Below are 11,423 nucleotides of genomic sequence, written 5' to 3'. Positions count from 1 at the left end.
AGGAGCGGGGTTATCGGAAGCCTTTACAAAATAATTTAGAACTTATTGGGCCATCTAAAATAGGTTACTATATTTTGATATCGAGTATGCGATTTGAGAATTTTTGCCCTAAATTTGAATTTTACATAAAAAATAGGCATTTTTTGAATGGACCAATTCATTATACATCCTCTTAGAAAATTTTTAGATAATTTAAAAAGAATAAAAGTACTTTTTTCCCAAAAACATTGCGAAAAATCGCTTTTTTAATTTTTTTATATTCACTTTGGACTCAGTCATGATTTTTAAACACTTCTTTCTTTATTTGATATACAGATCTATTGTTAATCCTATAAAAGAAAAATGGATAAAATCGGAGAATTTTTGGAACCGCGGTCACCAAAAAACTGGTGTAGGGTGGGTAAAAAGGTTGAAAATTAAATTTTCAAATGCGAATATCTCCTAAGCTATAAGAGATAATTGATTGATACGAGGAGATTCTGTATGTGTAATTTTTTTTAAATCATAACACAAACGAAGAAATTGGATCATTTTAAAAATTGAACATACCCGATGTGTCCTACTTTGGGAACCCCTGGACGCGCTCCTGGTGGGGTCATTAGGTTCAAATTCAAAACTTAAACTACACTTCCTCTTTGCGCATGTGAAATTTCATTCAAATCGGCGAAGGGTTTAGAAGTTACAGATTTATTTCCCTCTTTTTTTATTCTCATACCACTGTGCATCGTTTGGTTTGACAGTCTACATTTAGCATTTTCCATATTTTCATTGTTTGAATTTTTCACTGCGCATATCGTTTGCAGTTTATGGTTTTCACGCTGCACTTTGTTTGCATGTATGATGTTTTTGTAGTAAATTTTTTGTATATTATACACAAGCGATTTAATTTTGTTTGCTAATCAAAAATATAAATATAATATTTATTTAGGCAGCAAATGATTTAAAATTGAAAAATTTTCATTTTGTCTTCTAGCTGCAACGTAAAATATTTTGTAAGGCAAAATATTTTTGGAAAAACTGCGACAAATATTTCTACCATGAAGCTTGTGCATATGTGGAATTCGTAAATAGTATTTATATTTTTAGTATGTATGGAATGAAATATTATTTTGTTAAATATTTGTTGCAGTTTTCATTTAAAATTATGAAATATATAGCAATTTGTTTACTAATATAGTAGTAATTTTAAACTCTGATTGATATTGAGGAATATATGTACAATTGGGTTTGGTACTTTACCTTTGTAATGTATTGTTGTATGTAAGTAGAAAACCAGAGATTTTTCGTTAACGTTATAAAGGTTTTAGGGATTATTTAAAAAATATAAAAAGGGGATGTAAAATTTGCAACTTAAGACTTCTGTTGCTAGGCAAGAAGTGATAAATACAAAAAAAAGAAAGCTAGCTTTAAATTCCAAAACCCGAAGATATTTTGGAATTTCTTATGTACAGTTGCGGTCAAAATTTAATTTAGTAACAATTATTATGGTTTATAACGTTCTTAACACTTTATTATTAAATGTAAAATATTGCTGCCTTTTGTTTTCGTAGTTTTTGGCAAAAAAGAGACCGACCACCTCCTACCCATAAAGATTCTAAAATTTTCAAAATTTTGTATCGAACTTGTATGCCAAATATATTTTTTTATTCCCCAAAATAAATTCTTAAATATTTTTGGTTTCTTTTTAGCCTTTTTGTGACTCTTGGCCATTTATCTATTATATAAAAGAGTAACGTTACTGACTGACTGAAATTTTAACTGTGGGTTCCTCCCTCCCCAAAACGATCCGATAAGAAGGGATTTTTGGAAATTCGAACGTTTAGGGGGTAAAAAACGGTAAAAACGGGTAAATTCGGTTACCTTATATCTTAAAAACTAATAAAGATACAAAAAAACTTAAAATTGCATATTACTCCATTCAAAAAATAAGCTGACAGGTGTTTCGTACTTTTTCGAAATTCGAAACTTTTAGGGGAGAAAACGGGTAAAAACTGTATTTTGGTACTTTTTTGGCACCCTATGTATCTTTTAAACCAATAAACATAGAATCAAATTTTAAATCGTATTCTTTACTTATCAAAAAATAAAAAACATAAGTTCGGTACTTTTTGGAAATTCGAACCCTTAAGGGATAAAAATTGTGTTTTTTTTTGGTACTTTTCATAAAATATGGTTTTCTATAATTTGACATAGACATACGAATATTTTATTATGAGCTCCCACCACGTTACAGAAATTTATTTGAATAAAATTGTACCACCTCAATGGGGATAAAAAAGGTACCAAAAAGGGGATAAAATCGGGAAAATACATTATATTTGAAATTATTAAGCCAATTTTGATAATTTTTTTAACGTTGGTTCCTGGATTCATACAAAAATTAACTAACAGGGTGTTATTTGGAATTCGAGTACCAAGGTGTATATTGGGCCAAATCCGGGTAAACAGTTTGGTACTTTTTTTAAAACATATTTATTCTTGGGCACATTAACACAGATTTTATTATTTTGAGACATGCCTGTAGCATAAACAATTTTGCCAAAATGGAATATTTTTAAATTTCAAACTTGAGGGGTGTTCAAGGAAGAAAAGCGAAGTTGGTACTTTTCTCCTAATGGTACTCTTTTAACATTTCAAATTATTTCAGTTATCGACATTAAAGTTAGTTGATATGTATCTGAGTGAAGTTAGTGTTAGGAATAGGGGATAATATTTAGGTACCAAAATGTGTGAACTGAACTATAGGTACTTTTTTGTTCTTCTAATGGTACTTTTTTGAAATTTCTATAACAATGGACTTAGAAACATGAAATTAAACATATATGGTCCTAAGTGAGTGAGAATTCTAGGGGGAGACTTTTTGGTACTTTTTCTTTATTGGAATGGTACTTTTTGTAATTTCTTCAGCAATGAACCTAGGAACATGAAATAAAGCTTATATATAAACCGAGTGAGTGGGAAACCACAAGTGTGGGTTTTTTGGTACTTTTTTCTATATTCTAATGGTACTTTTTTGAATTTTCTATAACTATGGACTTAGAAACATGAAATTAAGCATATATGGTCCTAGGTGAGTGAGAATTCTAGGGGGAAACTTTTTGGTACTTTTTTGAATTTTCTATAACAATGAACTTAGAAACATGAAATTAAGCATATATAGTCCTAAGTAAGTGAGAATTCTAGGGGGAGACTTTGTGGTACTTTTTCTTCGATTGGTACTTTTTGTAATTTCTTCACCAATGAACCTAGAAACATGAAATAAAGCTTATATGGAACCGTGTGAGTGGGAAACCACAAGTGTGGGCTTTTTGGTACTTTTTCTATATTCTAATGGTACTTTTTTGAATTTTCTTTAACAATGGACTTAGAGACATGAAATTAAGCATATATGGACCGGAGTGAGTGGGAATCTACAAGTGACTGCTTTTTGGTACTTTTTCTATATTCTAATGGTACTTTTTGAATTTTCTGTAATAATGGACATAGAAATATGAAGTTAAGCATATATGGTCCTAAGTGAGAGTGAGAATTCTAAGGGGAGACTTTTTGCTACTTTTTCTTTATTCGAATGGTACTTTTTGAATTTTCTATAATATAATGGACCTAGAAATATGAAATTAAGCGTATATGGTCCTAAGTGATTGAAAATTCAAGCTGATACCTCATGGTACTTTTTGTTTATTCTAATGGTACTTTTTTTAATTTTCTATAGCAATGGACTTAAAAACATGAAATTAAGCATACATGGTCCTAAGTGAGTTTGAATTCTAGGGGGATATTGTTTGGTACTTTTTCTTTATTCGAATGGTACTTTTTGTAATTTCTTCACCAATGAACCTAAAGCAATGAAATTAAGCTTATATGGACCCGAGTGAGTGGGAAACCACAAGTGGGGGATTTTTGGTACTTTTTATATATTCTAATGGTACTTTTTTGAATTTCCTATAACAATGGACCTAGAGTTTCCAAAAAATCGAAGAATTTCAAAACCGCGGTTTCGGTTTTGTGATAATTTATTAAATATTAAGTTTTATAGAAACAAAATTAGTTGATAATATAGGAAATGATATACAAATCTAAAATTCAAACTTGACGGGTTATGGTTTAGTGAATGCGAATTTAAAAGTGATAATCAATGGTACTATTTCCTTATTGCAATGGTACTTTTTGATTATTTTATAATAATAAACCTAAAAATTTAAAATTAGGAACACATTTTGCAATTTCTATAATAATGGACCCAGAAATATGAAATTAGACATTTACAATTAGATTCACAAAGTGAGACTTGATAGTACTATTTCTTTCTTCTAATTGGGGTGGCGAAGCGCACCGGGTCAGCTAGTTTTTAATAAAATTCTGTTTGGGAATACGCATCCTGTGCCACGACACACAGTGGTATGAGAAAAAAAAAGAGGGAAATAAATCTGTAACTTCTAAACCCTTAGTCCGATTTCAATGAAATTTCACGTGCAAATTAAATAATTTTATAAAATTTTGGGACTTCATTTAACTTAAAAACTAAAAAAACGTTCATATGGTGATTTTCCACGAATAAAAATATAAAATTTGATTTAATGTAAAATTTTAACGGTTAAAGATATCATAACAAAATACCTCAAAAACACCTCAGCTCTAACCATGTGAAATTTTGTAATAATATCTCCAATAGTTCCCGAGATACCGAATTATTTCCAAAAAAAAAAGTTTCTAAACCAATGTGCTGTGCGACATTGACCTTTTAGCTTGAAACCCAAATTTATATCAATTTATCATTCCATAGATCATTCCAAATTTTTTTGATTTATATCTGAGTATGATTTTATCAAGCATTTGATCATATAATATTGAATTATTTATTCCACATATTCAATATATTCTTCGAATGTTATATTAGAAAATCCACGATCAAACTACAATTTTAAAATCTGTGTGTTTGTAAGAAAAGATGAATATATTATCTTAAATTTTGGTTGAAATTGGATTCGGAGGACGTTCTATAGAAGTCTGATATCAAACAATATAATTTGTTTAATTATTTGACCAAAAAGTGTTTTGGTACTTGAATGTTGAAAAATGGTAATGCGACTTTGGAAATTTTACCTTTAATAGAGTATGTAATATTGTTATTGGTGAAACTTTTCTAGGATTTAAATTTTGTTCTTGTAATGGTCAGCAACTAACTGCAACACTAGTCGCCACTTTGCAGAACATAAATGCCTGATTTTCAAAACGGTGGGCCAAGAGTGTTATGATTAAAAGCGATAAGCGCAACCAAAAATTTATATTTTTATTTCAACGCAATGTTTTTTAAATCCATTTCTAAATATCTATAAATAGTTTTATTCTGAATTAAGCTAATTTGTATGTTTAAATTAGAACTCACATACACCACTTTTTTTGTTACTAAAAAATTAAAAGAGTAAAATTAATTTGTTTGTTTTTAATTTTATTCATTTCGATATAAATTAATACGAATTATAATTTTATGACGATTTTTTAAATCGAAAACATAAATATTCTATATTTTTTTGACAATTTCTTAAGATGTTGCTATTATTTTGACTGCACAAAATCTGGTTATTTTTCAAAAATACCATATTGTTACGAAATTGTACTTGAATTCAAATATAACGATTTTAACGGCTGATTTAAAGTTGCATAATGCTTTCAAATAGCAGTGCCCAAACTTTAACATATCTGTGGGCATTATTAACATTGAATAAAAGCTTTCAGTTGACCATTGACCAAGTTGGCAACGCTGTTTGCTGCGACCGTATATTCGAATATTCAGTTAAAGAACATTGTAGAAAGTACACCACAGATGGCGTATGTATTAGAAACTTCTAGACAGTTAAAGAGAAATCTAGAATGTAGATGGCATTGTTATAAATAGTGGCAGAGATTGTAGTCGTTAGTGAGTTTATCAGATACGCTATTCGAATAAACATCAACTGAGTGCGTTAAAGTGTGCTGTATTTTTCAAGTGAATTCGTGTACATTATAGAGTGTCTGTATTTCTGAGAATTTATAAACGTGTATAAAAAACATTGAGTGACTATTTAATTCTGTGGTTGTTGTACATTTTAAATAAATAAAGAGTTCTTACAATTTTTAAACTACTAAACGGCTTTTATTTGCAATCAAAAGTATCCGGTTTATTTAAAGGAAATAAACAAACGTTTTGAAAAGGTTAAAACGTAACAATTGTTGTCAGAAGTGGGATTGCAAAATAATAAGAATGAAGTTTGAAGAACTAAAAGTTGAACAACTCAAGAAAGAATTGAGTAAGTTGGAGCTACCAACAGCAGGTAACAAGGCAGAATTGCAGAATAGACTGATAGACGAATTCAAGCGGCGTGATATTGACATCGGTGCTTACGAATTCAAGGATAAAGAAGAAATGGAAGTTTCTACCCGCGCAACAACAAGCAGCATATGATGGAGAAATTTAAAGAAGTTAAAGCTGAAATTCAAGAAACTTCTAAAGTAAACAACGAGAGCGTGCGTGAGAGCGTGCCAGTGAGCAACAGAAATTGTTATGATGACATAATGGAGGCGCTACAACGTAAGTACGGTGGCGAACATAAAAAAGAATTATACCGAATGGAATTGCGTGGTAGAGTGCAGAATGCCAATGAGACGCTACAAGATTTTGCGATGGAAATCGAGCGTTTCCTACAGCTTATTTATCCAGGGGAGGACCATCCGATTTTGGAACATTTGAAGATAGAGGCATTTGTGAATGGTATTCGCGATCCAGAGATAAAATATACGGTATGTGCCACACCAAAGTCATCATTCTTTGAAACCGTCTCATTCGCGCTGGTACAAGAAACAGCAAAGATAATTTCAAAGCCCCAGATGTGTAATGTGCGGAAAATCGAGGTTGTCGCTGAAAATTATACGAATTAAAGGAATTAAAAGAGGCAGTTTTAAAGGCTTTAAGTAAGAGACAAACTAAAGCCAAAGTTAAATGTTATAACTGTGAGAAAATGGGTCACATTCAGCGAAACTGCAGAGCACCAAGAAAGCGAATCGGATATGTTTCAGCATCAAGAAATAACCAGCTGGCGAATCATCAAGCATTACAGGAGCCACCTTTAAAGCGAGCTAGCACTGAGGGACAGGATCTGACACCCACACCTGATGGCCCTACCATCTCCATATCAGTACTGCAGCAGGAAAATAACAATCTTACTGCTAGTGGGTACATCAACGGTCGGAAGCACATCCTTACTATGGACACGGGAGCATCGCAGTCTATCATCAGAACAGATTTAGTAAAGAAATCGATGGAACCAATTTGCAATGTAATTCTACGCACCGCTACTGGAGAGCCTGCCGCTGTCCATGGTAAAGTTAATGTGAAACTAACTATTGGTGGTATTAGCGTAAATCATGTATTTGTTGTGGCTGATATTGTGGATTACTTTGGATATGAGACAAAAAGTCATGAATTGGCGAAATGTTAAAATACCCCTTGACGTCTGATATGAGAGCAAGTCTCAAGTAAGAAAGTTAGTTTTTGTTGAGCACAAAAGGTTGCCACCGCAGTCAGAGGATTTGGTATGGGCCCGTGAGGAAGTGGAGGATTGTATAGACAATGGTTTGTTGGTGTTGGAACCAGCAGAAGTGAAAAGTGGCCATGTAACAATGGAGGCCCCCTTTAAACAGTGCAGCGGCGGAATGGTTCCTGTTGGATTGCTTGGTCTGTCCCGCAGTGAAAAGATCATCAGGCCGGGTTCCAAGATGGATGAAAGTGCTTCAGCAGCAAAAGAAATGCATGAACTCGTTCGGAGACGAATTAAAATGACCAAATGAAAACCAGATATAGCTCACAACGTAATAAGGATTTGTCATCCAAATTAACGAATCACTGCAAAGGACCACATAGGGTAGTTAAGAAATTGGACGACATGGTTTATAGAATACGGAAATGTGGAAGATCGATGTCGGGTATTAAGATTGAACATCTGAAACGACTAGCTGCCTATGGGAGAAGTGAATCTATACCTATTCGGGACGAACAGGCTTAAGCGGGGGGCAGTGTTACGAAATTGTACTTGAATTCAAATATAACGATTTTAACGGCTGATTTAAAGTTGTATAATGCTTTAAGTGCCCAAACTTTAACATATCTGTGGGCATTATTAACATTTAATAAAAGCTTTCAGTTGACCATTGATCGTAAGTTGCAATGCTGTTTGCTGCGACCGTATATTCGAATTCGAATATTCAGTTAAAGAACATTGTAGAAAGTACACCACAGATGGCGTATATAAATAGTGGCAGAGGTTGCAGTCGTTAGTGAGTTTATCGTCTCTGATAATTCGAATAAACATCATCGTCTATTCAAATAATCATTAAATGAGTGCCTTAAAGTGTGCTGTATTTTTCAAGTGAATTCGTGTACATTATAAAGTGTCTGTATTTCTGAGAATTTATAAACGTGTATAAAAAACATTGAGTGACTATTTAATTCTGTGGTTGTTGTACATTTTAAATAAATAAAAAGTTGTTACAATTTTTAAACTACTAAACGGCTTTTATTTGCAATCAAAAGTATCCGGTTTATTTAAAGGAAATAAACCAGCGTTTTAAAAAGGTTAAAACGTAACAATATAATTGATTGAAAGGTTAATATTTCTTAAAGAAAACTTTACTCATAGAAGAATTAGAGATTAATTAACGACCTTATATTATATTTAATTAAAATTACTATGGAAATAAAAATATTTTCCATGTTAATTGCTTTAAGGTTCTGTGGTGCTATTATTTGGACCGGAACTGTATATCTAACATACCGTTAGCAACATTATCCTAATTGTACTAAATTATTAACACTGTAGTTAATTATCATATAAATATTAGGACAGTACTTCTTTACAGAGACATAACTGTTATAAGAAATATCTAAAAAACTTTAGCCATAACTGTTATATTGTAGAAATAAATTTTTGTTTCTTTAAATAATAGTTATTCTCAATGAAAATAAGTTTTGCTTTTCAATAAGTGTTATTCATAATAAATATTTTTTTCGTTGCTCATAACTTTTATTTTTGATTTTTATGTTTTTACGTTGCCTTATAAGAGTTATTCATAATAAATATTTTTTTACGTTACTCATAACTTTTATTTTCGATTTATATTTTTTTAAGTTGTCTAACAAAGAATAATAACAAAAACAACCTAAGTCGGTTGTCAAAAAAACCTAACTCTTTGGATGTATTGGTATCATTTTATTTATATGTATTGGCATAGAATAACCCTGCAGGAAGTGTCAATAGTGAAACTATACTGATTTACTATTGACACAGTCACCACCCTGAAGGAAACCTGGGGACAAGTGTCTCCAAGTCACCAGTTTTGTCGACAATTTTGGTGACTTTTTAACGACATTGTCAACGAAGCGTCAACGAAGACGACTCTTCCATCTGTTATGAATTCATACCATTTCGTTTTTTAATTTGTTTAATACAACATCAAATGTTAACAAAATATGCAGTTTCATTATTTACATCTACTTCAGAAAAGTACCAAAAGTGTAGATTAGAATTACTAAAATGTACTAGTGAATCAGTACCTAGTCAATAGTAATATCGTCAGTAGTAGACTTCCAATGACACGCACATGTTAAATGTCTATAGTAAATAGCATTGTTTGGGGTAAAATAAGTCACTAAGTATGGAAAAGGTTGCATTATCGGCGTTTTTGTGAAAGATTGTTTTATTTCTTCAAAAGAACCTAATAATATTTGTAGTATCCGACCCTGTATTCCAATAAAAATTGCACACATTTTTAAGGATGATGAAATATTTATTGAAGGTCGTAGATTATTGGATTTAGAAAGTTTTTTTGAAGGACCCGTCGATTCCTGCGAGTTAGGAATATTCAAAACAAATTTAGCTTTTGGTGAAATAGAAAAGTTTTCTATAAAAGACTTTGAGTTTAAATTTGTATGCCTACCATTAAATTCAAATTTTTTAATAATTCCAATTTTGCACACCTGCATTCCAGAAAAATGACTGATCAAGCAAATTTCTCAAAAGGAAAATTGAAATATTTTCCACCTCAAGGTAAGTTTTTAAAGCTTTTTAGTGCATACTATAATTTCTACTGATTTGTATTTCTGTTTTACGTAGCTAATTCAAAATGCGGTTGCTGCCAATAGGTCTCAAAACGGCTGGATATAATAGAAAAACAACAAAATAGCTTAATTGAAATTTTAGCTGAGCACAAAGTTTTGCTGGATAGATTGGTTTCCCAAAATGCAGTCGTCGACAATGTTATCCAAATATTTCCAGTAAACACGGTGGAAAAATTAAAAGAACTTGATTCCCTTTTAGGCTCACATTCAGATCCATATGTAAGCACACAAATTTAAAACGAAAACAAAATATATTTTTTTTATTATAGTAAGAATTGTGCTGAATTTCCCAATTATTGATAAATTCACTGACATTTATTGTTGGGGGCTAAGCTAGTTCCTATGTGCATTTCACTGGTTGCTTAGGCCAGATCATCAGGAAACCTTTTCCTAAAAGGCTTTAGAAAAACTAAAGATATTATACAAATCAAGCTGTAGAGTAAATGAGAATTACAGACACTCAAGCTTTATTTGTAAAAATATCAAAGCTTAAACAAAACTCCAAAAATAAACAGTGAGTTTATTACATTCCCTTTTTTATTTTTTTCTTCGTAGAAACGGCAGATTAGAACTCTGATTGCTGGAAATGTAGAGCGAAATTTACATTATGTTTTTGGACAAGGCATCATTCTAAATTTTAATGTCGACGGAATTTTCGGTAAAGAAAGACTGCGGGATTACGGCACTGTATTCAATGCAATAATAGGTAAAATTTTTGTTATACAATTTCTCAAATATTTTTATTAAAATGTATTTTTTTAATAAATATATATAATATCAACAAACAACGATTCGCCGGAAAAAACTTTGAGAACAGCTTTTCAAAGACAAAAGAAAAAGTTTTTCAAGCAAAGCAGTAGAGAAAAAATCAAAGGAAATAATACCACAAAAGAAAATGAAAATGGAGAAACCAGCCTGGCTTTTGTCGAAGAAACTTTTTTTCTTAATTGCAACTAATCTAGTGAAATATCTCATACATTTTTAACTGATTTAGAGTTATAGTTAGTATATTTAAGTATTCAAAAGGCCCACTTAGCCTGCCGTGAAAAATGTGTTCAATTTTTAATTTTTTGACTAATATTTTATAGTTTGAGCTGAATTAGTTTTTTATCTCCATTTTTGTTAAACAAAACTTCTCATTAAAAATTTTTTAAAATTAAAAAAGGGTTAGCCTGCCCTGAAAAAATGTGCCACATTTTTTTTAACATACATACATATATAGTATGTAATATAAATATTTATATGTAATTTGAGCTGTGAATTAGTTAATTAA

The 11,423-nt window shown here is 31.1% G+C and overlaps 1 pseudogene; it reads left to right on the top strand.

Annotated features, from left to right (window-relative positions):
* Positions 1-10,024: 10,024 nt before the first annotated feature.
* On the top strand, positions 10,025-11,107 carry LOC135948983 (uncharacterized; annotated as a pseudogene).
* The last annotated feature ends 316 nt before the right edge of the window (positions 11,108-11,423 follow it).

The sequence above is a fragment of the Calliphora vicina genome, chromosome 1 (genome assembly GCF_958450345.1).
Source record: "Calliphora vicina chromosome 1, idCalVici1.1, whole genome shotgun sequence".
NCBI classification, from domain to species: Eukaryota; Metazoa; Arthropoda; class Insecta; order Diptera; family Calliphoridae; genus Calliphora; species Calliphora vicina.
The sequence above is the reverse complement of the archived record's forward strand: the minus strand, read 5'-3'. Positions and strand labels throughout refer to the sequence as shown.